General features: G+C 47.7%; 1 protein-coding gene across 3 annotated transcripts in view; it reads right to left on the bottom strand.

The window, feature by feature from the left end:
* Positions 1 to 24,201, bottom strand: part of HMGXB3 (HMG-box containing 3) — a 291,394-nt gene that overhangs the window by 68,991 nt on the left and 198,202 nt on the right. The gene's annotated exons all lie outside the window — the stretch shown is intronic.

Raw genomic sequence — 24,201 nt, 5'->3', positions numbered from 1 at the left:
ATCTGCACTCCTCAAGTTCCATCTCCTCTCCCCTCAAATCTCCTCACATCTCCTCCAATCCCCTCTCAATTTCCATCAAGTCTCTTCAAATCTCCTCTCCCCTCAAATCTCCTCTCTCCTCCTCCAATCCCCTCTCAATTTCAATTGTCTCCTCAAATGTCCTGTCTTCTAATCTCCTCCCCTCTCCTCTTTTCCTCCAATCTCCTCAAGCCCCTCAAATCTCCTCAAATCCATCCTCTCCTCCAATCTCCTCTCCTCAGTTTCAATCAAATCTCCTCTCCTCAAACCCCTTCCAATCCCCTCTAATCTCTTTTCATCTCCTCTCTCAATCTCCTCTCCTCCAATCCCCTCTCCTCTCTCCAAACTCCTCTCCTCAAAGCCCCTCAAATCTACACTCACTCCTCAAATCTCTCCTCTTGAAATCATGTCCTCTCCTCCAAACCCCTCCAATCTCTTCTAATATCCTCTACTCTCCTCCAATCTCCTCTCCGGAAATCTCTCCTCACCTCTAATCCCGTCCTCTCCTCCAATTCCCTCTCCGCAGTTTCAATCAAATCTCCTCTCCTCAAACCCCTCCAATCCCCTCTAATCTCTTTTCATCTCCTCTCTCAATCTCCTCTCCTCCAATCCCCTCTCCTCTCTCCAAACTCCTCTCCTCAAAGCCCCTCAAATCTACACTCACTCCTCAAATCTCTCCTCTTGAAATCATGTCCTCTCCTCCAAACCCCTCCAATCTCTTCTAATATCCTCTACTCTCCTCCAATCTCCTCTCCGGAAATCTCTCCTCACCTCTAATCCCGTCCTCTCCTCCAATTCCCTCTCCTCAGTTTCAATCAAATCTCCTCAAATCCCCTCTCCTCCAATCCCCTCTCAATTTCCATCAAGTCTCCTCAAATCGCCTGTCTTCAAATCTCAAATTCCCTCTCCTCCTTCCTCCAATCTCCTCTCCTCAAAGCCCCTCAAATCCCCTCTCCTCCAATCCCTCAAATCTCTTCTGTCCTATCCTCTTTTCATCAAATCTGCACTCCTCAAGTTCCATCTCCTCTCCCCTCAAATCTCCTCACATCTCCTCCAATCCCCTCTCAATTTCCATCAAGTCTCTTCAAATCTCCTCTCCCCTCAAATCTCCTCTCTCCTCCTCCAATCCCCTCTCAATTTCAATTGTCTCCTCAAATGTCCTGTCTTCTAATCTCCTCCCCTCTCCTCTTTTCCTCCAATCTCCTCAAGCCCCTCAAATCTCCTCAAATCCATCCTCTCCTCCAATCTCCTCTCCTCAGTTTCAATCAAATCTCCTCTCCTCAAACCCCTTCCAATCCCCTCTAATCTCTTTTCATCTCCTCTCTCAATCTCCTCTCCTCCAATCCCCTCTCCTCTCTCCAAACTCCTCTCCTCAAAGCCCCTCAAATCTACACTCACTCCTCAAATCTCTCCTCTTGAAATCATGTCCTCTCCTCCAAACCCCTCCAATCTCTTCTAATATCCTCTACTCTCCTCCAATCTCCTCTCCGGAAATCTCTCCTCACCTCTAATCCCGTCCTCTCCTCCAATTCCCTCTCCTCAGTTTCAATCAAATCTCCTCTCCTCAAACCCCTCCAATCCCCTCTAATCTCTTTTCATCTCCTCTCTCAATCTCCTCTCCTCCAATCCCCTCTCCTCTCTCCAAACTCCTCTCCTCAAAGCCCCTCAAATCTACACTCACTCCTCAAATCTCTCCTCTTGAAATCATGTCCTCTCCTCCAAACCCCTCCAATCTCTTCTAATATCCTCTACTCTCCTCCAATCTCCTCTCCGGAAATCTCTCCTCACCTCTAATCCCGTCCTCTCCTCCAATTCCCTCTCCTCAGTTTCAATCAAATCTCCTCAAATCCCCTCTCCTCCAATCCCCTCTCAATTTCCATCAAGTCTCCTCAAATCTCCTGTCTTCAAATCTCAAATTCCCTCTCCTCCTTCCTCCAATCTCCTCTCCTCAAAGCCCCTCAAATCCCCTCTCCTCCAATCCCTCAAATCTCTTCTGTCCTATCCTCTTTTCATCAAATCTGCACTCCTCAAGTTCCATCTCCTCTCCCCTCAAATCTCCTCACATCTCCTCCAATCCCCTCTCAATTTCCATCAAGTCTCTTCAAATCTCCTCTCCCCTCAAATCTCCTCTCTCCTCCTCCAATCCCCTCTCAATTTCAATTGTCTCCTCAAATGTCCTGTCTTCTAATCTCCTCCCCTCTCCTCTTTTCCTCCAATCTCCTCAAGCCCCTCAAATCTCCTCAAATCCATCCTCTCCTCCAATCTCCTCTCCTCAGTTTCAATCAAATCTCCTCTCCTCAAACCCCTCCAATCCCCTCTAATCTCTTTTCATCTCCTCTCTCAATCTCCTCTCCTCCAATCCCCTCTCCTCTCTCCAAACTCCTCTCCTCAAAGCCCCTCAAATCTACACTCACTCCTCAAATCTCTCCTCTTGAAATCATGTCCTCTCCTCCAAACCCCTCCAATCTCTTCTAATATCCTCTACTCTCCTCCAATCTCCTCTCCGGAAATCTCTCCTCACCTCTAATCCCGTCCTCTCCTCCAATTCCCTCTCCTCAGTTTCAATCAAATCTCCTCAAATCCCCTCTCCTCCAATCCCCTCTCAATTTCCATCAAGTCTCCTCAAATCTCCTGTCTTCAAATCTCAAATTCTCTCTCCTCCTTCCTCCAACCTCCTCTCCTCCAATCCCTCAAATCTCTTCTGTCCTATCCTCTTTTCATCAAATCTGCACTCCTCAAGTTCCATCTCCTCTCCCCTCAAATCTCCTCACATCTCCTCCAATCCCCTCTCAATTTCCATCAAGTCTCTTCAAATCTCCTCTCCCCTCAAATCTCCTCTCTCCTCCTCCAATCCCCTCTCAATTTCAATTGTCTCCTCAAATGTCCTGTCTTCTAATCTCCTCCCCTCTCCTCTTTTCCTCCAATCTCCTCAAGCCCCTCAAATCTCCTCAAATCCATCCTCTCCTCCAATCTCCTCTCCTCAGTTTCAATCAAATCTCCTCTCCTCAAACCCCTCCAATCCCCTCTAATCTCTTTTCATCTCCTCTCTCAATCTCCTCTCCTCCAATCCCCTCTCCTCTCTCCAAACTCCTCTCCTCAAAGCCCCTCAAATCTACACTCACTCCTCAAATCTCTCCTCTTGAAATCATGTCCTCTCCTCCAAACCCCTCCAATCTCTTCTAATATCCTCTACTCTCCTCCAATCTCCTCTCCGGAAATCTCTCCTCACCTCTAATCCCGTCCTCTCCTCCAATTCCCTCTCCTCAGTTTCAATCAAATCTCCTCAAATCCCCTCTCCTCCAATCCCCTCTCAATTTCAATTGTCTCCTCAAATGTCCTGTCTTCTAATCTCCTCCCCTCTCCTCTTTTCCTCCAATCTCCTCAAGCCCCTCAAATCTCCTCAAATCCATCCTCTCCTCCAATCTCCTCTCCTCAGTTTCAATCAAATCTCCTCTCCTCAAACCCCTTCCAATCCCCTCTAATCTCTTTTCATCTCCTCTCTCAATCTCCTCTCCTCCAATCCCCTCTCCTCTCTCCAAACTCCTCTCCTCAAAGCCCCTCAAATCTACACTCACTCCTCAAATCTCTCCTCTTGAAATCATGTCCTCTCCTCCAAACCCCTCCAATCTCTTCTAATATCCTCTACTCTCCTCCAATCTCCTCTCCGGAAATCTCTCCTCACCTCTAATCCCGTCCTCTCCTCCAATTCCCTCTCCTCAGTTTCAATCAAATCTCCTCAAATCCCCTCTCAATTTCCATCAAGTCTCCTCAAATCTCCTGTCTTCAAATCTCAAATTCCCTCTCCTCCTTCCTCCAATCTCCTCTCCTCAAAGCCCCTCAAATCCCCTCTCCTCCAATCCCTCAAATCTCTTCTGTCCTATCCTCTTTTCATCAAATCTGCACTCCTCAAGTTCCATCTCCTCTCCCCTCAAATCTCCTCACATCTCCTCCAATCCCCTCTCAATTTCCATCAAGTCTCTTCAAATCTCCTCTCCCCTCAAATCTCCTCTCTCCTCCTCCAATCCCCTCTCAATTTCAATTGTCTCCTCAAATGTCCTGTCTTCTAATCTCCTCCCCTCTCCTCTTTTCCTCCAATCTCCTCAAGCCCCTCAAATCTCCTCAAATCCATCCTCTCCTCCAATCTCCTCTCCTCAGTTTCAATCAAATCTCCTCTCCTCAAACCCCTTCCAATCCCCTCTAATCTCTTTTCATCTCCTCTCTCAATCTCCTCTCCTCCAATCCCCTCTCCTCTCTCCAAACTCCTCTCCTCAAAGCCCCTCAAATCTACACTCACTCCTCAAATCTCTCCTCTTGAAATCATGTCCTCTCCTCCAAACCCCTCCAATCTCTTCTAATATCCTCTACTCTCCTCCAATCTCCTCTCCGGAAATCTCTCCTCACCTCTAATCCCGTCCTCTCCTCCAATTCCCTCTCCTCAGTTTCAATCAAATCTCCTCTCCTCAAACCCCTCCAATCCCCTCTAATCTCTTTTCATCTCCTCTCTCAATCTCCTCTCCTCCAATCCCCTCTCCTCTCTCCAAACTCCTCTCCTCAAAGCCCCTCAAATCTACACTCACTCCTCAAATCTCTCCTCTTGAAATCATGTCCTCTCCTCCAAACCCCTCCAATCTCTTCTAATATCCTCTACTCTCCTCCAATCTCCTCTCCGGAAATCTCTCCTCACCTCTAATCCCGTCCTCTCCTCCAATTCCCTCTCCTCAGTTTCAATCAAATCTCCTCCAATCCCCTCTCCTCCAATCCCCTCTCAATTTCCATCAAGTCTCCTCAAATCGCCTGTCTTCAAATCTCAAATTCCCTCTCCTCCTTCCTCCAATCTCCTCTCCTCAAAGCCCTCAAATCCCCTCTCCTCCAATCCCTCAAATCTCTTCTGTCCTATCCTCTTTTCATCAAATCTGCACTCCTCAAGTTCCATCTCCTCTCCCCTCAAATCTCCTCACATCTCCTCCAATCCCCTCTCAATTTCCATCAAGTCTCTTCAAATCTCCTCTCCCCTCAAATCTCCTCTCTCCTCCTCCAATCCCCTCTCAATTTCAATTGTCTCCTCAAATGTCCTGTCTTCTAATCTCCTCCCCTCTCCTCTTTTCCTCCAATCTCCTCAAGCCCCTCAAATCTCCTCAAATCCATCCTCTCCTCCAATCTCCTCTCCTCAGTTTCAATCAAATCTCCTCTCCTCAAACCCCTTCCAATCCCCTCTAATCTCTTTTCATCTCCTCTCTCAATCTCCTCTCCTCCAATCCCCTCTCCTCTCTCCAAACTCCTCTCCTCAAAGCCCCTCAAATCTACACTCACTCCTCAAATCTCTCCTCTTGAAATCATGTCCTCTCCTCCAAACCCCTCCAATCTCTTCTAATATCCTCTACTCTCCTCCAATCTCCTCTCCGGAAATCTCTCCTCACCTCTAATCCCGTCCTCTCCTCCAATTCCCTCTCCTCAGTTTCAATCAAATCTCCTCTCCTCAAACCCCTCCAATCCCCTCTAATCTCTTTTCATCTCCTCTCTCAATCTCCTCTCCTCCAATCCCCTCTCCTCTCTCCAAACTCCTCTCCTCAAAGCCCCTCAAATCTACACTCACTCCTCAAATCTCTCCTCTTGAAATCATGTCCTCTCCTCCAAACCCCTCCAATCTCTTCTAATATCCTCTACTCTCCTCCAATCTCCTCTCCGGAAATCTCTCCTCACCTCTAATCCCGTCCTCTCCTCCAATTCCCTCTCCTCAGTTTCAATCAAATCTCCTCCAATCCCCTCTCAATTTCCATCAAGTCTCCTCAAATCGCCTGTCTTCAAATCTCAAATTCCCTCTCCTCCTTCCTCCAATCTCCTCTCCTCAAAGCCCCTCAAATCCCCTCTCCTCCAATCCCTCAAATCTCTTCTGTCCTATCCTCTTTTCATCAAATCTGCACTCCTCAAGTTCCATCTCCTCTCCCCTCAAATCTCCTCACATCTCCTCCAATCCCCTCTCAATTTCCATCAAGTCTCTTCAAATCTCCTCTCCCCTCAAATCTCCTCTCTCCTCCTCCAATCCCCTCTCAATTTCAATTGTCTCCTCAAATGTCCTGTCTTCTAATCTCCTCCCCTCTCCTCTTTTCCTCCAATCTCCTCAAGCCCCTCAAATCTCCTCAAATCCATCCTCTCCTCCAATCTCCTCTCCTCAGTTTCAATCAAATCTCCTCTCCTCAAACCCCTTCCAATCCCCTCTAATCTCTTTTCATCTCCTCTCTCAATCTCCTCTCCTCCAATCCCCTCTCCTCTCTCCAAACTCCTCTCCTCAAAGCCCCTCAAATCTACACTCACTCCTCAAATCTCTCCTCTTGAAATCATGTCCTCTCCTCCAAACCCCTCCAATCTCTTCTAATATCCTCTACTCTCCTCCAATCTCCTCTCCGGAAATCTCTCCTCACCTCTAATCCCGTCCTCTCCTCCAATTCCCTCTCCTCAGTTTCAATCAAATCTCCTCCAATCCCCTCTCCTCCAATCCCCTCTCAATTTCCATCAAGTCTCCTCAAATCGCCTGTCTTCAAATCTCAAATTCCCTCTCCTCCTTCCTCCAATCTCCTCTCCTCAAAGCCCTCAAATCCCCTCTCCTCCAATCCCTCAAATCTCTTCTGTCCTATCCTCTTTTCATCAAATCTGCACTCCTCAAGTTCCATCTCCTCTCCCCTCAAATCTCCTCACATCTCCTCCAATCCCCTCTCAATTTCCATCAAGTCTCTTCAAATCTCCTCTCCCCTCAAATCTCCTCTCTCCTCCTCCAATCCCCTCTCAATTTCAATTGTCTCCTCAAATGTCCTGTCTTCTAATCTCCTCCCCTCTCCTCTTTTCCTCCAATCTCCTCAAGCCCCTCAAATCTCCTCAAATCCATCCTCTCCTCCAATCTCCTCTCCTCAGTTTCAATCAAATCTCCTCTCCTCAAACCCCTTCCAATCCCCTCTAATCTCTTTTCATCTCCTCTCTCAATCTCCTCTCCTCCAATCCCCTCTCCTCTCTCCAAACTCCTCTCCTCAAAGCCCCTCAAATCTACACTCACTCCTCAAATCTCTCCTCTTGAAATCATGTCCTCTCCTCCAAACCCCTCCAATCTCTTCTAATATCCTCTACTCTCCTCCAATCTCCTCTCCGGAAATCTCTCCTCACCTCTAATCCCGTCCTCTCCTCCAATTCCCTCTCCTCAGTTTCAATCAAATCTCCTCTCCTCAAACCCCTCCAATCCCCTCTAATCTCTTTTCATCTCCTCTCTCAATCTCCTCTCCTCCAATCCCCTCTCCTCTCTCCAAACTCCTCTCCTCAAAGCCCCTCAAATCTACACTCACTCCTCAAATCTCTCCTCTTGAAATCATGTCCTCTCCTCCAAACCCCTCCAATCTCTTCTAATATCCTCTACTCTCCTCCAATCTCCTCTCCGGAAATCTCTCCTCACCTCTAATCCCGTCCTCTCCTCCAATTCCCTCTCCTCAGTTTCAATCAAACCTCCTCAAATCCCCTCTCCTCCAATCCCCTCTCAATTTCCATCAAGTCTCCTCAAATCTCCTGTCTTCAAATCTCAAATTCCCTCTCCTCCTTCCTCCAATCTCCTCTCCTCAAAGCCCCTCAAATCCCCTCTCCTCCAATCCCTCAAATCTCTTCTGTCCTATCCTCTTTTCATCAAATCTGCACTCCTCAAGTTCCATCTCCTCTCCCCTCAAATCTCCTCACATCTCCTCCAATCCCCTCTCAATTTCCATCAAGTCTCTTCAAATCTCCTCTCCCCTCAAATCTCCTCTCTCCTCCTCCAATCCCCTCTCAATTTCAATTGTCTCCTCAAATGTCCTGTCTTCTAATCTCCTCCCCTCTCCTCTTTTCCTCCAATCTCCTCAAGCCCCTCAAATCTCCTCAAATCCATCCTCTCCTCCAATCTCCTCTCCTCAGTTTCAATCAAATCTCCTCTCCTCAAACCCCTTCCAATCCCCTCTAATCTCTTTTCATCTCCTCTCTCAATCTCCTCTCCTCCAATCCCCTCTCCTCTCTCCAAACTCCTCTCCTCAAAGCCCCTCAAATCTACACTCACTCCTCAAATCTCTCCTCTTGAAATCATGTCCTCTCCTCCAAACCCCTCCAATCTCTTCTAATATCCTCTACTCTCCTCCAATCTCCTCTCCGGAAATCTCTCCTCACCTCTAATCCCGTCCTCTCCTCCAATTCCCTCTCCTCAGTTTCAATCAAATCTCCTCCAATCCCCTCTCAATTTCCATCAAGTCTCCTCAAATCTCCTGTCTTCAAATCTCAAATTCCCTCTCCTCCTTCCTCCAATCTCCTCTCCTCAAAGCCCCTCAAATCCCCTCTCCTCCAATCCCTCAAATCTCTTCTGTCCTATCCTCTTTTCATCAAATCTGCACTCCTCAAGTTCCATCTCCTCTCCCCTCAAATCTCCTCACATCTCCTCCAATCCCCTCTCAATTTCCATCAAGTCTCTTCAAATCTCCTCTCCCCTCAAATCTCCTCTCTCCTCCTCCAATCCCCTCTCAATTTCAATTGTCTCCTCAAATGTCCTGTCTTCTAATCTCCTCCCCTCTCCTCTTTTCCTCCAATCTCCTCAAGCCCCTCAAATCTCCTCAAATCCATCCTCTCCTCCAATCTCCTCTCCTCAGTTTCAATCAAATCTCCTCTCCTCAAACCCCTTCCAATCCCGTCTAATCTCTTTTCATCTCCTCTCTCAATCTCCTCTCCTCCAATCCCCTCTCCTCTCTCCAAACTCCTCTCCTCAAAGCCCCTCAAATCTACACTCACTCCTCAAATCTCTCCTCTTGAAATCATGTCCTCTCCTCCAAACCCCTCCAATCTCTTCTAATATCCTCTACTCTCCTCCAATCTCCTCTCCGGAAATCTCTCCTCACCTCTAATCCCGTCCTCTCCTCCAATTCCCTCTCCGCAGTTTCAATCAAATCTCCTCTCCTCAAACCCCTCCAATCCCCTCTAATCTCTTTTCATCTCCTCTCTCAATCTCCTCTCCTCCAATCCCCTCTCCTCTCTCCAAACTCCTCTCCTCAAAGCCCCTCAAATCTACACTCACTCCTCAAATCTCTCCTCTTGAAATCATGTCCTCTCCTCCAAACCCCTCCAATCTCTTCTAATATCCTCTACTCTCCTCCAATCTCCTCTCCGGAAATCTCTCCTCACCTCTAATCCCGTCCTCTCCTCCAATTCCCTCTCCTCAGTTTCAATCAAATCTCCTCAAATCCCCTCTCCTCCAATCCCCTCTCAATTTCCATCAAGTCTCCTCAAATCGCCTGTCTTCAAATCTCAAATTCCCTCTCCTCCTTCCTCCAATCTCCTCTCCTCAAAGCCCCTCAAATCCCCTCTCCTCCAATCCCTCAAATCTCTTCTGTCCTATCCTCTTTTCATCAAATCTGCACTCCTCAAGTTCCATCTCCTCTCCCCTCAAATCTCCTCACATCTCCTCCAATCCCCTCTCAATTTCCATCAAGTCTCTTCAAATCTCCTCTCCCCTCAAATCTCCTCTCTCCTCCTCCAATCCCCTCTCAATTTCAATTGTCTCCTCAAATGTCCTGTCTTCTAATCTCCTCCCCTCTCCTCTTTTCCTCCAATCTCCTCAAGCCCCTCAAATCTCCTCAAATCCATCCTCTCCTCCAATCTCCTCTCCTCAGTTTCAATCAAATCTCCTCTCCTCAAACCCCTTCCAATCCCCTCTAATCTCTTTTCATCTCCTCTCTCAATCTCCTCTCCTCCAATCCCCTCTCCTCTCTCCAAACTCCTCTCCTCAAAGCCCCTCAAATCTACACTCACTCCTCAAATCTCTCCTCTTGAAATCATGTCCTCTCCTCCAAACCCCTCCAATCTCTTCTAATATCCTCTACTCTCCTCCAATCTCCTCTCCGGAAATCTCTCCTCACCTCTAATCCCGTCCTCTCCTCCAATTCCCTCTCCTCAGTTTCAATCAAATCTCCTCTCCTCAAACCCCTCCAATCCCCTCTAATCTCTTTTCATCTCCTCTCTCAATCTCCTCTCCTCCAATCCCCTCTCCTCTCTCCAAACTCCTCTCCTCAAAGCCCCTCAAATCTACACTCACTCCTCAAATCTCTCCTCTTGAAATCATGTCCTCTCCTCCAAACCCCTCCAATCTCTTCTAATATCCTCTACTCTCCTCCAATCTCCTCTCCGGAAATCTCTCCTCACCTCTAATCCCGTCCTCTCCTCCAATTCCCTCTCCTCAGTTTCAATCAAATCTCCTCCAATCCCCTCTCCTCCAATCCCCTCTCAATTTCCATCAAGTCTCCTCAAATCTCCTGTCTTCAAATCTCAAATTCCCTCTCCTCCTTCCTCCAATCTCCTCTCCTCAAAGCCCCTCAAATCCCCTCTCCTCCAATCCCTCAAATCTCTTCTGTCCTATCCTCTTTTCATCAAATCTGCACTCCTCAAGTTCCATCTCCTCTCCCCTCAAATCTCCTCACATCTCCTCCAATCCCCTCTCAATTTCCATCAAGTCTCTTCAAATCTCCTCTCCCCTCAAATCTCCTCTCTCCTCCTCCAATCCCCTCTCAATTTCAATTGTCTCCTCAAATGTCCTGTCTTCTAATCTCCTCCCCTCTCCTCTTTTCCTCCAATCTCCTCAAGCCCCTCAAATCTCCTCAAATCCATCCTCTCCTCCAATCTCCTCTCCTCAGTTTCAATCAAATCTCCTCTCCTCAAACCCCTCCAATCCCCTCTAATCTCTTTTCATCTCCTCTCTCAATCTCCTCTCCTCCAATCCCCTCTCCTCTCTCCAAACTCCTCTCCTCAAAGCCCCTCAAATCTACACTCACTCCTCAAATCTCTCCTCTTGAAATCATGTCCTCTCCTCCAAACCCCTCCAATCTCTTCTAATATCCTCTACTCTCCTCCAATCTCCTCTCCGGAAATCTCTCCTCACCTCTAATCCCGTCCTCTCCTCCAATTCCCTCTCCTCAGTTTCAATCAAATCTCCTCAAATCCCCTCTCCTCCAATCCCCTCTCAATTTCCATCAAGTCTCCTCAAATCTCCTGTCTTCAAATCTCAAATTCTCTCTCCTCCTTCCTCCAACCTCCTCTCCTCCAATCCCTCAAATCTCTTCTGTCCTATCCTCTTTTCATCAAATCTGCACTCCTCAAGTTCCATCTCCTCTCCCCTCAAATCTCCTCACATCTCCTCCAATCCCCTCTCAATTTCCATCAAGTCTCTTCAAATCTCCTCTCCCCTCAAATCTCCTCTCTCCTCCTCCAATCCCCTCTCAATTTCAATTGTCTCCTCAAATGTCCTGTCTTCTAATCTCCTCCCCTCTCCTCTTTTCCTCCAATCTCCTCAAGCCCCTCAAATCTCCTCAAATCCATCCTCTCCTCCAATCTCCTCTCCTCAGTTTCAATCAAATCTCCTCTCCTCAAACCCCTCCAATCCCCTCTAATCTCTTTTCATCTCCTCTCTCAATCTCCTCTCCTCCAATCCCCTCTCCTCTCTCCAAACTCCTCTCCTCAAAGCCCCTCAAATCTACACTCACTCCTCAAATCTCTCCTCTTGAAATCATGTCCTCTCCTCCAAACCCCTCCAATCTCTTCTAATATCCTCTACTCTCCTCCAATCTCCTCTCCGGAAATCTCTCCTCACCTCTAATCCCGTCCTCTCCTCCAATTCCCTCTCCTCAGTTTCAATCAAATCTCCTCAAATCCCCTCTCCTCCAATCCCCTCTCAATTTCAATTGTCTCCTCAAATGTCCTGTCTTCTAATCTCCTCCCCTCTCCTCTTTTCCTCCAATCTCCTCAAGCCCCTCAAATCTCCTCAAATCCATCCTCTCCTCCAATCTCCTCTCCTCAGTTTCAATCAAATCTCCTCTCCTCAAACCCCTTCCAATCCCCTCTAATCTCTTTTCATCTCCTCTCTCAATCTCCTCTCCTCCAATCCCCTCTCCTCTCTCCAAACTCCTCTCCTCAAAGCCCCTCAAATCTACACTCACTCCTCAAATCTCTCCTCTTGAAATCATGTCCTCTCCTCCAAACCCCTCCAATCTCTTCTAATATCCTCTACTCTCCTCCAATCTCCTCTCCGGAAATCTCTCCTCACCTCTAATCCCGTCCTCTCCTCCAATTCCCTCTCCTCAGTTTCAATCAAATCTCCTCCAATCCCCTCTCCTCCAATCCCCTCTCAATTTCCATCAAGTCTCCTCAAATCTCCTGTCTTCAAATCTCAAATTCCCTCTCCTCCTTCCTCCAATCTCCTCTCCTCAAAGCCCCTCAAATCCCCTCTCCTCCAATCCCTCAAATCTCTTCTGTCCTATCCTCTTTTCATCAAATCTGCACTCCTCAAGTTCCATCTCCTCTCCCCTCAAATCTCCTCACATCTCCTCCAATCCCCTCTCAATTTCCATCAAGTCTCTTCAAATCTCCTCTCCCCTCAAATCTCCTCTCTCCTCCTCCAATCCCCTCTCAATTTCAATTGTCTCCTCAAATGTCCTGTCTTCTAATCTCCTCCCCTCTCCTCTTTTCCTCCAATCTCCTCAAGCCCCTCAAATCTCCTCAAATCCATCCTCTCCTCCAATCTCCTCTCCTCAGTTTCAATCAAATCTCCTCTCCTCAAACCCCTTCCAATCCCCTCTAATCTCTTTTCATCTCCTCTCTCAATCTCCTCTCCTCCAATCCCCTCTCCTCTCTCCAAACTCCTCTCCTCAAAGCCCCTCAAATCTACACTCACTCCTCAAATCTCTCCTCTTGAAATCATGTCCTCTCCTCCAAACCCCTCCAATCTCTTCTAATATCCTCTACTCTCCTCCAATCTCCTCTCCGGAAATCTCTCCTCACCTCTAATCCCGTCCTCTCCTCCAATTCCCTCTCCTCAGTTTCAATCAAATCTCCTCTCCTCAAACCCCTCCAATCCCCTCTAATCTCTTTTCATCTCCTCTCTCAATCTCCTCTCCTCCAATCCCCTCTCCTCTCTCCAAACTCCTCTCCTCAAAGCCCCTCAAATCTACACTCACTCCTCAAATCTCTCCTCTTGAAATCATGTCCTCTCCTCCAAACCCCTCCAATCTCTTCTAATATCCTCTACTCTCCTCCAATCTCCTCTCCGGAAATCTCTCCTCACCTCTAATCCCGTCCTCTCCTCCAATTCCCTCTCCTCAGTTTCAATCAAATCTCCTCAAATCCCCTCTCCTCCAATCCCCTCTCAATTTCCATCAAGTCTCCTCAAATCTCCTGTCTTCAAATCTCAAATTCCCTCTCCTCCTTCCTCCAATCTCCTCTCCTCAAAGCCCCTCAAATCCCCTCTCCTCCAATCCCTCAAATCTCTTCTGTCCTATCCTCTTTTCATCAAATCTGCACTCCTCAAGTTCCATCTCCTCTCCCCTCAAATCTCCTCACATCTCCTCCAATCCCCTCTCAATTTCCATCAAGTCTCTTCAAATCTCCTCTCCCCTCAAATCTCCTCTCTCCTCCTCCAATCCCCTCTCAATTTCAATTGTCTCCTCAAATGTCCTGTCTTCTAATCTCCTCCCCTCTCCTCTTTTCCTCCAATCTCCTCAAGCCCCTCAAATCTCCTCAAATCCATCCTCTCCTCCAATCTCCTCTCCTCAGTTTCAATCAAATCTCCTCTCCTCAAACCCCTTCCAATCCCCTCTAATCTCTTTTCATCTCCTCTCTCAATCTCCTCTCCTCCAATCTCCTCTCCTCTCTCCAAACTCCTCTCCTCAAAGCCCCTCAAATCTACACTCACTCCTCAAATCTCTCCTCTTGAAATCATGTCCTCTCCTCCAAACCCCTCCAATCTCTTCTAATATCCTCTACTCTCCTCCAATCTCCTCTCCGGAAATCTCTCCTCACCTCTAATCCCGTCCTCTCCTCCAATTCCCTCTCCTCAGTTTCAATCAAATCTCCTCTCCTCAAACCCCTCCAATCCCCTCTAATCTCTTTTCATCTCCTCTCTCAATCTCCTCTCCTCCAATCCCCTCTCCTCTCTCCAAACTCCTCTCCTCAAAGCCCCTCAAATCTACACTCACTCCTCAAATCTCTCCTCTTGAAATCATGTCCTCTCCTCCAAACCCCTCCAATCTCTTCTAATATCCTCTACTCTCCTCCAATCTCCTCTCCGGAAATCTCTCCTCACCTCTAATCCCGTCCTCTCCTCCAATTCCCTCTCCTCAGTTTCAATCAAATCTCCTCAAATCCCCTCTCCTCCAATCCCCTCTCAATTTCCATCAAGTCTCCTCAAATCTCCTGTCTTCAAATCTCAAATTCCCTCTCCTCCTTCCTCCAATCTCCTCTCCTCAAAGCCCCTCAAATCCCCTCTCCTCCAATCCCTCAAATCTCTTCTGTCCTATCCTCTTTTCATCAAATCTGCACTCCTCAAGTTCCATCTCCTCTCCCCTCAAATCTCCTCACATCTCCTCCAATCCCCTCTCAATTTCCATCAAGTCTCTTCAAATCTCCTCTCCCCTCAAATCTCCTCTCTCCTCCTCCAATCCCCTCTCAATTTCAATTGTCTCCTCAAATGTCCTGTCTTCTAATCTCCTCCCCTCTCCTCTTTTCCTCCAATCTCCTCAAGCCCCTCAAATCTCCTCAAATCCATCCTCTCCTCCAATCTCCTCTCCTCAGTTTCAATCAAATCTCCTCTCCTCAAACCCCTTCCAATCCCCTCTAATCTCTTTTCATCTCCTCTCTCAATCTCCTCTCCTCCAATCCCCTCTCCTCTCTCCAAACTCCTCTCCTCAAAGCCCCTCAAATCTACACTCACTCCTCAAATCTCTCCTCTTGAAATCATGTCCTCTCCTCCAAACCCCTCCAATCTCTTCTAATATCCTCTACTCTCCTCCAATCTCCTCTCCGGAAATCTATCCTCACCTCTAATCCCGTCCTCTCCTCCAATTCCCTCTCCTCAGTTTCAATCAAATCTCCTCAAATCCCCTCTCCTCCAATCCCCTCTCAATTTCCATCAAGTCTCCTCAAATCTCCTGTCTTCAAATCTCAAATTCTCTCTCCTCCTTCCTCCAACCTCCTCTCCTCCAATCCCTCAAATCTCTTCTGTCCTATCCTCTTTTCATCAAATCTGCACTCCTCAAGTTCCATCTCCTCTCCCCTCAAATCTCCTCACATCTCCTCCAATCCCCTCTCAATTTCCATCAAGTCTCTTCAAATCTCCTCTCCCCTCAAATCTCCTCTCTCCTCCTCCAATCCCCTCTCAATTTCAATTGTCTCCTCAAATGTCCTGTCTTCTAATCTCCTCCCCTCTCCTCTTTTCCTCCAATCTCCTCAAGCCCCTCAAATCTCCTCAAATCCATCCTCTCCTCCAATCTCCTCTCCTCAGTTTCAATCAAATCTCCTCTCCTCAAACCCCTCCAATCCCCTCTAATCTCTTTTCATCTCCTCTCTCAATCTCCTCTCCTCCAATCCCCTCTCCTCTCTCCAAACTCCTCTCCTCAAAGCCCCTCAAATCTACACTCACTCCTCAAATCTCTCCTCTTGAAATCATGTCCTCTCCTCCAAACCCCTCCAATCTCTTCTAATATCCTCTACTCTCCTCCAATCTCCTCTCCGGAAATCTCTCCTCACCTCTAATCCCGTCCTCTCCTCCAATTCCCTCTCCTCAGTTTCAATCAAATCTCCTCAAATCCCCTCTCCTCCAATCCCCTCTCAATTTTCATCAAGTCTCCTCAAATCTCCTGTCTTCAAATCTCAAATTCCCTCTCCTCCTTCCTCCAATCTCCTCTCCTCAAAGCCCCTCAAATCCCCTCTCCTCCAATCCCTCAAATCTCTTCTGTCCTATCCTCTTTTCATCAAATCTGCACTCCTCAAGTTCCATCTCCTCTCCCCTCAAATCTCCTCACATCTCCTCCAATCCCCTCTCAATTTCCATCAAGTCTCTTCAAATCTCCTCTCCCCTCAAATCTCCTCTCTCCTCCTCCAATCCCCTCTCAATTTCAATTGTCTCCTCAAATGTCCTGTCTTCTAATCTCCTCCCCTCTCCTCTTTTCCTCCAATCTCCTCAAGCCCCTCAAATCTCCTCAAATCCATCCTCTCCTCCAATCTCCTCTCCTAAGTTTCAATCAAATCTCCTCTCCTCAAACCCCTCCAATCCCCTCTAATCTCTTTTCATCTCCTCTCTCAATCTCCTCTCCTCCAATCCCCTCTCCTCTCTCCAAACTCCTCTCCTCAAAGCCCCTCAAATCTACACTCACTCCTCAAATCTCTCCTCTTGAAATCATGTCCTCTCCTCCAAACCCCTCCAATCTCTTCTAATATCCTCTACTCTCCTCCAATCTCCTCTCCGGAAATCTCTCCTCACCTCTAATCCCGTCCTCTCCTCCAATTCCCTCTCCTCAGTTTCAATCAAATCTCCTCAAATCCCCTCTCCTCCAATCCCCTCTCAATTTCAATTGTCTCCTCAAATGTCCTGTCTTCTAATCTCCTCCCCTCTCCTCTTTTCCTCCAATCTCCTCAAGCCCCTCAAATCTCCTCAAATCCATCCTCTCCTCCAATCTCCTCTCCTCAGTTTCAATCAAATCTCCTCTCCTCAAACCCCTTCCAATCCCCTCTAATCTCTTTTCATCTCCTCTCTCAATCTCCTCTCCTCCAATCCCCTCTCCTCTCTCCAAACTCCTCTCCTCAAAGCCCCTCAAATCTACACTCACTCCTCAAATCTCTCCTCTTGAAATCATGTCCTCTCCTCCAAACCCCTCCAATCTCTTCTAATATCCTCTACTCTCCTCCAATCTCCTCTCCGGAAATCTCTCCTCACCTCTAATCCCGTCCTCTCCTCCAATTCCCTCTCCTCAGTTTCAATCAAATCTCCTCAAATCCCCTCTCAATTTCCATCAAGTCTCCTCAAATCTCCTGTCTTCAAATCTCAAATTCCCTCTCCTCCTTCCTCCAATCTCCTCTCCTCAAAGCCCCTCAAATCCCCTCTCCTCCAATCCCTCAAATCTCTTCTGTCCTATCCTCTTTTCATCAAATCTGCACTCCTCAAGTTCCATCTCCTCTCCCCTCAAATCTCCTCACATCTCCTCCAATCCCCTCTCAATTTCCATCAAGTCTCTTCAAATCTCCTCTCCCCTCAAATCTCCTCTCTCCTCCTCCAATCCCCTCTCAATTTCAATTGTCTCCTCAAATGTCCTGTCTTCTAATCTCCTCCCCTCTCCTCTTTTCCTCCAATCTCCTCAAGCCCCTCAAATCTCCTCAAATCCATCCTCTCCTCCAATCTCCTCTCCTCAGTTTCAATCAAATCTCCTCTCCTCAAACCCCTTCCAATCCCCTCTAATCTCTTTTCATCTCCTCTCTCAATCTCCTCTCCTCCAATCCCCTCTCCTCTCTCCAAACTCCTCTCCTCAAAGCCCCTCAAATCTACACTCACTCCTCAAATCTCTCCTCTTGAAATCATGTCCTCTCCTCCAAACCCCTCCAATCTCTTCTAATATCCTCTACTCTCCTCCAATCTCCTCTCCGGAAATCTCTCCTCACCTCTAATCCCGTCCTCTCCTCCAATTCCCTCTCCTCAGTTTCAATCAAATCTCCTCTCCTCAAACCCCTCCAATCCCCTCTAATCTCTTTTCATCTCCTCTCTCAATCTCCTCTCCTCCAATCCCCTCTCCTCTCTCCAAACTCCTCTCCTCAAAGCCCCTCAAATCTACACTCACTCCTCAAATCTCTCCTCTTGAAATCATGTCCTCTCCTCCAAACCCCTCCAATCTCTTCTAATATCCTCTACTCTCCTCCAATCTCCTCTCCGGAAATCTCTCCTCACCTCTAATCCCGTCCTCTCCTCCAATTCCCTCTCCTCAGTTTCAATCAAATCTCCTCCAATCCCCTCTCCTCCAATCCCCTCTCAATTTCCATCAAGTCTCCTCAAATCGCCTGTCTTCAAATCTCAAATTCCCTCTCCTCCTTCCTCCAATCTCCTCTCCTCAAAGCCCCTCAAATCCCCTCTCCTCCAATCCCTCAAATCTCTTCTGTCCTATCCTCTTTTCATCAAATCTGCACTCCTCAAGTTCCATCTCCTCTCCCCTCAAATCTCCTCACATCTCCTCCAATCCCCTCTCAATTTCCATCAAGTCTCTTCAAATCTCCTCTCCCCTCAAATCTCCTCTCTCCTCCTCCAATCCCCTCTCAATTTCAATTGTCTCCTCAAATGTCCTGTCTTCTAATCTCCTCCCCTCTCCTCTTTTCCTCCAATCTCCTCAAGCCCCTCAAATCTCCTCAAATCCATCCTCTCCTCCAATCTCCTCTCCTCAGTTTCAATCAAATCTCCTCTCCTCAAACCCCTTCCAATCCCCTCTAATCTCTTTTCATCTCCTCTCTCAATCTCCTCTCCTCCAATCCCCTCTCCTCTCTCCAAACTCCTCTCCTCAAAGCCCCTCAAATCTACACTCACTCCTCAAATCTCTCCTCTTGAAATCATGTCCTCTCCTCCAAACCCCTCCAATCTCTTCTAATATCCTCTACTCTCCTCCAATCTCCTCTCCGGAAATCTCTCCTCACCTCTAATCCCGTCCTCTCCTCCAATTCCCTCTCCTCAGTTTCAATCAAATCTCCTCTCCTCAAACCCCTCCAATCCCCTCTAATCTCTTTTCATCTCCTCTCTCAATCTCCTCTCCTCCAATCCCCTCTCCTCTCTCCAAACTCCTCTCCTCAAAGCCCCTCAAATCTACACTCACTCCTCAAATCTCTCCTCTTGAAATCATGTCCTCTCCTCCAAACCCCTCCAATCTCTTCTAGTATCCTCTACTCTCCTCCAATCTCCTCTCCGGAAATCTCTCCTCACCTCTAATCCCGTCCTCTCCTCCAATTCCCTCTCCTCAGTTTCAATCAAATCTCCTCAAATCCCCTCTCCTCCAATCCCCTCTCAATTTCCATCAAGTCTCCTCAAATCTCCTGTCTTCAAATCTCAAATTCCCTCTCCTCCTTCCTCCAATCTCCTCTCCTCAAAGCCCCTCAAATCCCCTCTCCTCCAATCCCTCAAATCTCTTCTGTCCTATCCTCTTTTCATCAAATCTGCACTCCTCAAGTTCCATCTCCTCTCCCCTCAAATCTCCTCACATCTCCTCCAATCCCCTCTCAATTTCCATCAAGTCTCTTCAAATCTCCTCTCCCCTCAAATCTCCTCTCTCCTCCTCCAATCCCCTCTCAATTTCAATTGTCTCCTCAAATGTCCTGTCTTCTAATCTCCTCCCCTCTCCTCTTTTCCTCCAATCTCCTCAAGCCCCTCAAATCTCCTCAAATCCATCCTCTCCTCCAATCTCCTCTCCTCAGTTTCAATCAAATCTCCTCTCCTCAAACCCCTTCCAATCCCCTCTAATCTCTTTTCATCTCCTCTCTCAATCTCCTCTCCTCCAATCCCCTCTCCTCTCTCCAAACTCCTCTCCTCAAAGCCCCTCAAATCTACACTCACTCCTCAAATCTCTCCTCTTGAAATCATGTCCTCTCCTCCAAACCCCTCCAATCTCTTCTAATATCCTCTACTCTCCTCCAATCTCCTCTCCGGAAATCTCTCCTCACCTCTAATCCCGTCCTCTCCTCCAATTCCCTCTCCTCAGTTTCAATCAAATCTCCTCCAATCCCCTCTCAATTTCCATCAAGTCTCCTCAAATCTCCTGTCTTCAAATCTCAAATTCCCTCTCCTCCTTCCTCCAATCTCCTCTCCTCAAAGCCCCTCAAATCCCCTCTCCTCCAATCCCTCAAATCTCTTCTGTCCTATCCTCTTTTCATCAAATCTGCACTCCTCAAGTTCCATCTCCTCTCCCCTCAAATCTCCTCACATCTCCTCCAATCCCCTCTCAATTTCCATCAAGTCTCTTCAAATCTCCTCTCCCCTCAAATCTCCTCTCTCCTCCTCCAATCCCCTCTCAATTTCAATTGTCTCCTCAAATGTCCTGTCTTCTAATCTCCTCCCCTCTCCTCTTTTCCTCCAATCTCCTCAAGCCCCTCAAATCTCCTCAAATCCATCCTCTCCTCCAATCTCCTCTCCTCAGTTTCAATCAAATCTCCTCTCCTCAAACCCCTTCCAATCCCGTCTAATCTCTTTTCATCTCCTCTCTCAATCTCCTCTCCTCCAATTCCCTCTCCTCTCTCCAAACTCCTCTCCTCAAAGCCCCTCAAATCTACACTCACTCCTCAAATCTCTCCTCTTGAAATCATGTCCTCTCCTCCAAACCCCTCCAATCTCTTCTAATATCCTCTACTCTCCTCCAATCTCCTCTCCGGAAATCTCTCCTCACCTCTAATCCCGTCCTCTCCTCCAATTCCCTCTCCGCAGTTTCAATCAAATCTCCTCTCCTCAAACCCCTCCAATCCCCTCTAATCTCTTTTCATCTCCTCTCTCAATCTCCTCTCCTCCAATCCCCTCTCCTCTCTCCAAACTCCTCTCCTCAAAGCCCTCAAATCTACACTCACTCCTCAAATCTCTCCTCTTGAAATCATGTCCTCTCCTCCAAACCCCTCCAATCTCTTCTAATATCCTCTACTCTCCTCCAATCTCCTCTCCGGAAATCTCTCCTCACCTCTAATCCCGTCCTCTCCTCCAATTCCCTCTCCTCAGTTTCAATCAAATCTCCTCCAATCCCCTCTCCTCCAATCCCCTCTCAATTTCAATTGTCTCCTCAAATGTCCTGTCTTCTAATCTCCTCCCCTCTCCTCTTTTCCTCCAATCTCCTCAAGCCCCTCAAATCTCCTCAAATCCATCCTCTCCTCCAATCTCCTCTCCTCAGTTTCAATCAAATCTCCTCTCCTCAAACCCCTTCCAATCCCCTCTAATCTCTTTTCATCTCCTCTCTCAATCTCCTCTCCTCCAATCCCCTCTCCTCTCTCCAAACTCCTCTCCTCAAAGCCCCTCAAATCTACACTCACTCCTCAAATCTCTCCTCTTGAAATCATGTCCTCTCCTCCAAACCCCTCCAATCTCTTCTAATATCCTCTACTCTCCTCCAATCTCCTCTCCGGAAATCTCTCCTCACCTCTAATCCCGTCCTCTCCTCCAATTCCCTCTCCGCAGTTTCAATCAAATCACCTCTCCTCAAACCCCTCCAATCCCCTCTAATCTCTTTTCATCTCCTCTCTCAATCTCCTCTCCTCCAATCCCCTCTCCTCTCTCCAAACTCCTCTCCTCAAAGCCCCTCAAATCTACACTCACTCCTCAAATCTCTCCTCTTGAAATCATGTCCTCTCCTCCAAACCCCTCCAATCTCTTCTAATATCCTCTACTCTCCTCCAATCTCCTCTCCGGAAATCTCTCCTCACCTCTAATCCCGTCCTCTCCTCCAATTCCCTCTCCTCAGTTTCAATCAAATCTCCTCCAATCCCCTCTCCTCCAATCCCCTCTCAATTTCAATTGTCTCCTCAAATGTCCTGTCTTCTAATCTCCTCCCCTCTCCTCTTTTCCTCCAATCTCCTCAAGCCCCTCAAATCTCCTCAAATCCATCCTCTCCTCCAATCTCCTCTCCTCAGTTTCAATCAAATCTCCTCTCCTCAAACCCCTTCCAATCCCCTCTAATCTCTTTTCATCTCCTCTCTCAATCTCCTCTCCTCCAATCCCCTCTCCTCTCTCCAAACTCCTCTCCTCAAAGCCCCTCAAATCTACACTCACTCCTCAAATCTCTCCTCTTGAAATCATGTCCTCTCCTCCAAACCCCTCCAATCTCTTCTAATATCCTCTACTCTCCTCCAATCTCCTCTCCGGAAATCTCTCCTCACCTCTAATCCCGTCCTCTCCTCCAATTCCCTCTCCGCAGTTTCAATCAAATCACCTCTCCTCAAACCCCTCCAATCCCCTCTAATCTCTTTTCATCTCCTCTCTCAATCTCCTCTCCTCCAATCCCCTCTCCTCTCTCCAAACTCCTCTCCTCAAAGCCCCTCAAATCTACACTCACTCCTCAAATCTCTCCTCTTGAAATCATGTCCTCTCCTCCAAACCCCTCCAATCTCTTCTAATATCCTCTACTCTCCTCCAATCTCCTCTCCGGAAATCTCTCCTCACCTCTAATCCCGTCCTCTCCTCCAATTCCCTCTCCTCAGTTTCAATCAAATCTCCTCAAATCCCCTCTCCTCCAATCCCCTCTCAATTTCCATCAAGTCTCCTCAAATCGCCTGTCTTCAAATCTCAAATTCCCTCTCCTCCTTCCTCCAATCTCCTCTCCTCAAAGCCCCTCAAATCCCCTCTCCTCCAATCCCTCAAATCTCTTCTGTCCTATCCTCTTTTCATCAAATCTGCACTCCTCAAGTTCCATCTCCTCTCCCCTCAAATCTCCTCACATCTCCTCCAATCCCCTCTCAATTTCCATCAAGTCTCTTCAAATCTCCTCTCCCCTCAAATCTCCTCTCTCCTCCTCCAATCCCCTCTCAATTTCAATTGTCTCCTCAAATGTCCTGTCTTCTAATCTCCTCCCCTCTCCTCTTTTCCTCCAATCTCCTCAAGCCCCTCAAATCTCCTCAAATCCATCCTCTCCTCCAATCTCCTCTCCTCAGTTTCAATCAAATCTCCTCTCCTCAAACCCCTTCCAATCCCCTCTAATCTCTTTTCATCTCCTCTCTCAATCTCCTCTCCTCCAATCCCCTCTCCTCTCTCCAAACTCCTCTCCTCAAAGCCCCTCAAATCTACACTCACTCCTCAAATCTCTCCTCTTGAAATCATGTCCTCTCCTCCAAACCCCTCCAATCTCTTCTAATATCCTCTACTCTCCTCCAATCTCCTCTCCGGAAATCTCTCCTCACCTCTAATCCCGTCCTCTCCTCCAATTCCCTCTCCTCAGTTTCAATCAAATCTCCTCTCCTCAAACCCCTCCAATCCCCTCTAATCTCTTTTCATCTCCTCTCTCAATCTCCTCTCCTCCAATCCCCTCTCCTCTCTCCAAACTCCTCTCCTCAAAGCCCCTCAAATCTACACTCACTCCTCAAATCTCTCCTCTTGAAATCATGTCCTCTCCTCCAAACCCCTCCAATCTCTTCTAATATCCTCTACTCTCCTCCAATCTCCTCTCCGGAAATCTCTCCTCACCTCTAATCCCGTCCTCTCCTCCAATTCCCTCTCCTCAGTTTCAATCAAATCTCCTCAAATCCCCTCTCCTCCAATCCCCTCTCAATTTCCATCAAGTCTCCTCAAATCTCCTGTCTTCAAATCTCAAATTCCCTCTCCTCCTTCCTCCAATCTCCTCTCCTCAAAGCCCCTCAAATCCCCTCTCCTCCAATCCCTCAAATCTCTTCTGTCCTATCCTCTTTTCATCAAATCTGCACTCCTCAAGTTCCATCTCCTCTCCCATCAAATCTCCTCACATCTCCTCCAATCCCCTCTCAATTTCCATCAAGTCTCTTCAAATCTCCTCTCCCCTCAAATCTCCTCTCTCCTCCTCCAATCCCCTCTCAATTTCAATTGTCTCCTCAAATGTCCTGTCTTCTAATCTCCTCCCCTCTCCTCTTTTCCTCCAATCTCCTCAAGCCCCTCAAATCTCCTCAAATCCATCCTCTCCTCCAATCTCCTCTCCTCAGTTTCAATCAAATCTCCTCTCCTCAAACCCCTCCAATCCCCTCTAATCTCTTTTCATCTCCTCTCTCAATCTCCTCTCCTCCAATCCCCTCTCCTCTCTCCAAACTCCTCTCCTCAAAGCCCCTCAAATCTACACTCACTCCTCAAATCTCTCCTCTTGAAATCATGTCCTCTCCTCCAAACCCCTCCAATCTCTTCTAATATCCTCTACTCTCCTCCAATCTCCTCTCCGGAAATCTCTCCTCACCTCTAATCCCGTCCTCTCCTCCAATTCCCTCTCCTCAGTTTCAATCAAATCTCCTCCAATCCCCTCTCAATTTCCATCAAGTCTCCTCAAATCTCCTGTCTTCAAATCTCAAATTCCCTCTCCTCCTTCCTCCAATCTCCTCTCCTCAAAGCCCCTCAAATCCCCTCTCCTCCAATCCCTCAAATCTCTTCTGTCCTATCCTCTTTTCATCAAATCTGCACTCCTCAAGTTCCATCTCCTCTCCCCTCAAATCTCCTCACATCTCCTCCAATCCCCTCTCAATTTCCATCAAGTCTCTTCAAATCTCCTCTCCCCTCAAATCTCCTCTCTCCTCCTCCAATCCCCTCTCAATTTCAATTGTCTCCTCAAATGTCCTGTCTTCTAATCTCCTCCCCTCTCCTCTTTTCCTCCAATCTCCTCAAGCCCCTCAAATCTCCTCAAATCCATCCTCTCCTCCAATCTC

The sequence above is a fragment of the Camelus bactrianus genome, chromosome 3 (genome assembly GCF_048773025.1).
Source record: "Camelus bactrianus isolate YW-2024 breed Bactrian camel chromosome 3, ASM4877302v1, whole genome shotgun sequence".
NCBI classification, from domain to species: domain Eukaryota; kingdom Metazoa; phylum Chordata; class Mammalia; order Artiodactyla; family Camelidae; genus Camelus; species Camelus bactrianus.
Note: the sequence above shows the minus strand (reverse complement) of the source record. Positions and strands in the feature narration are given on the sequence as shown.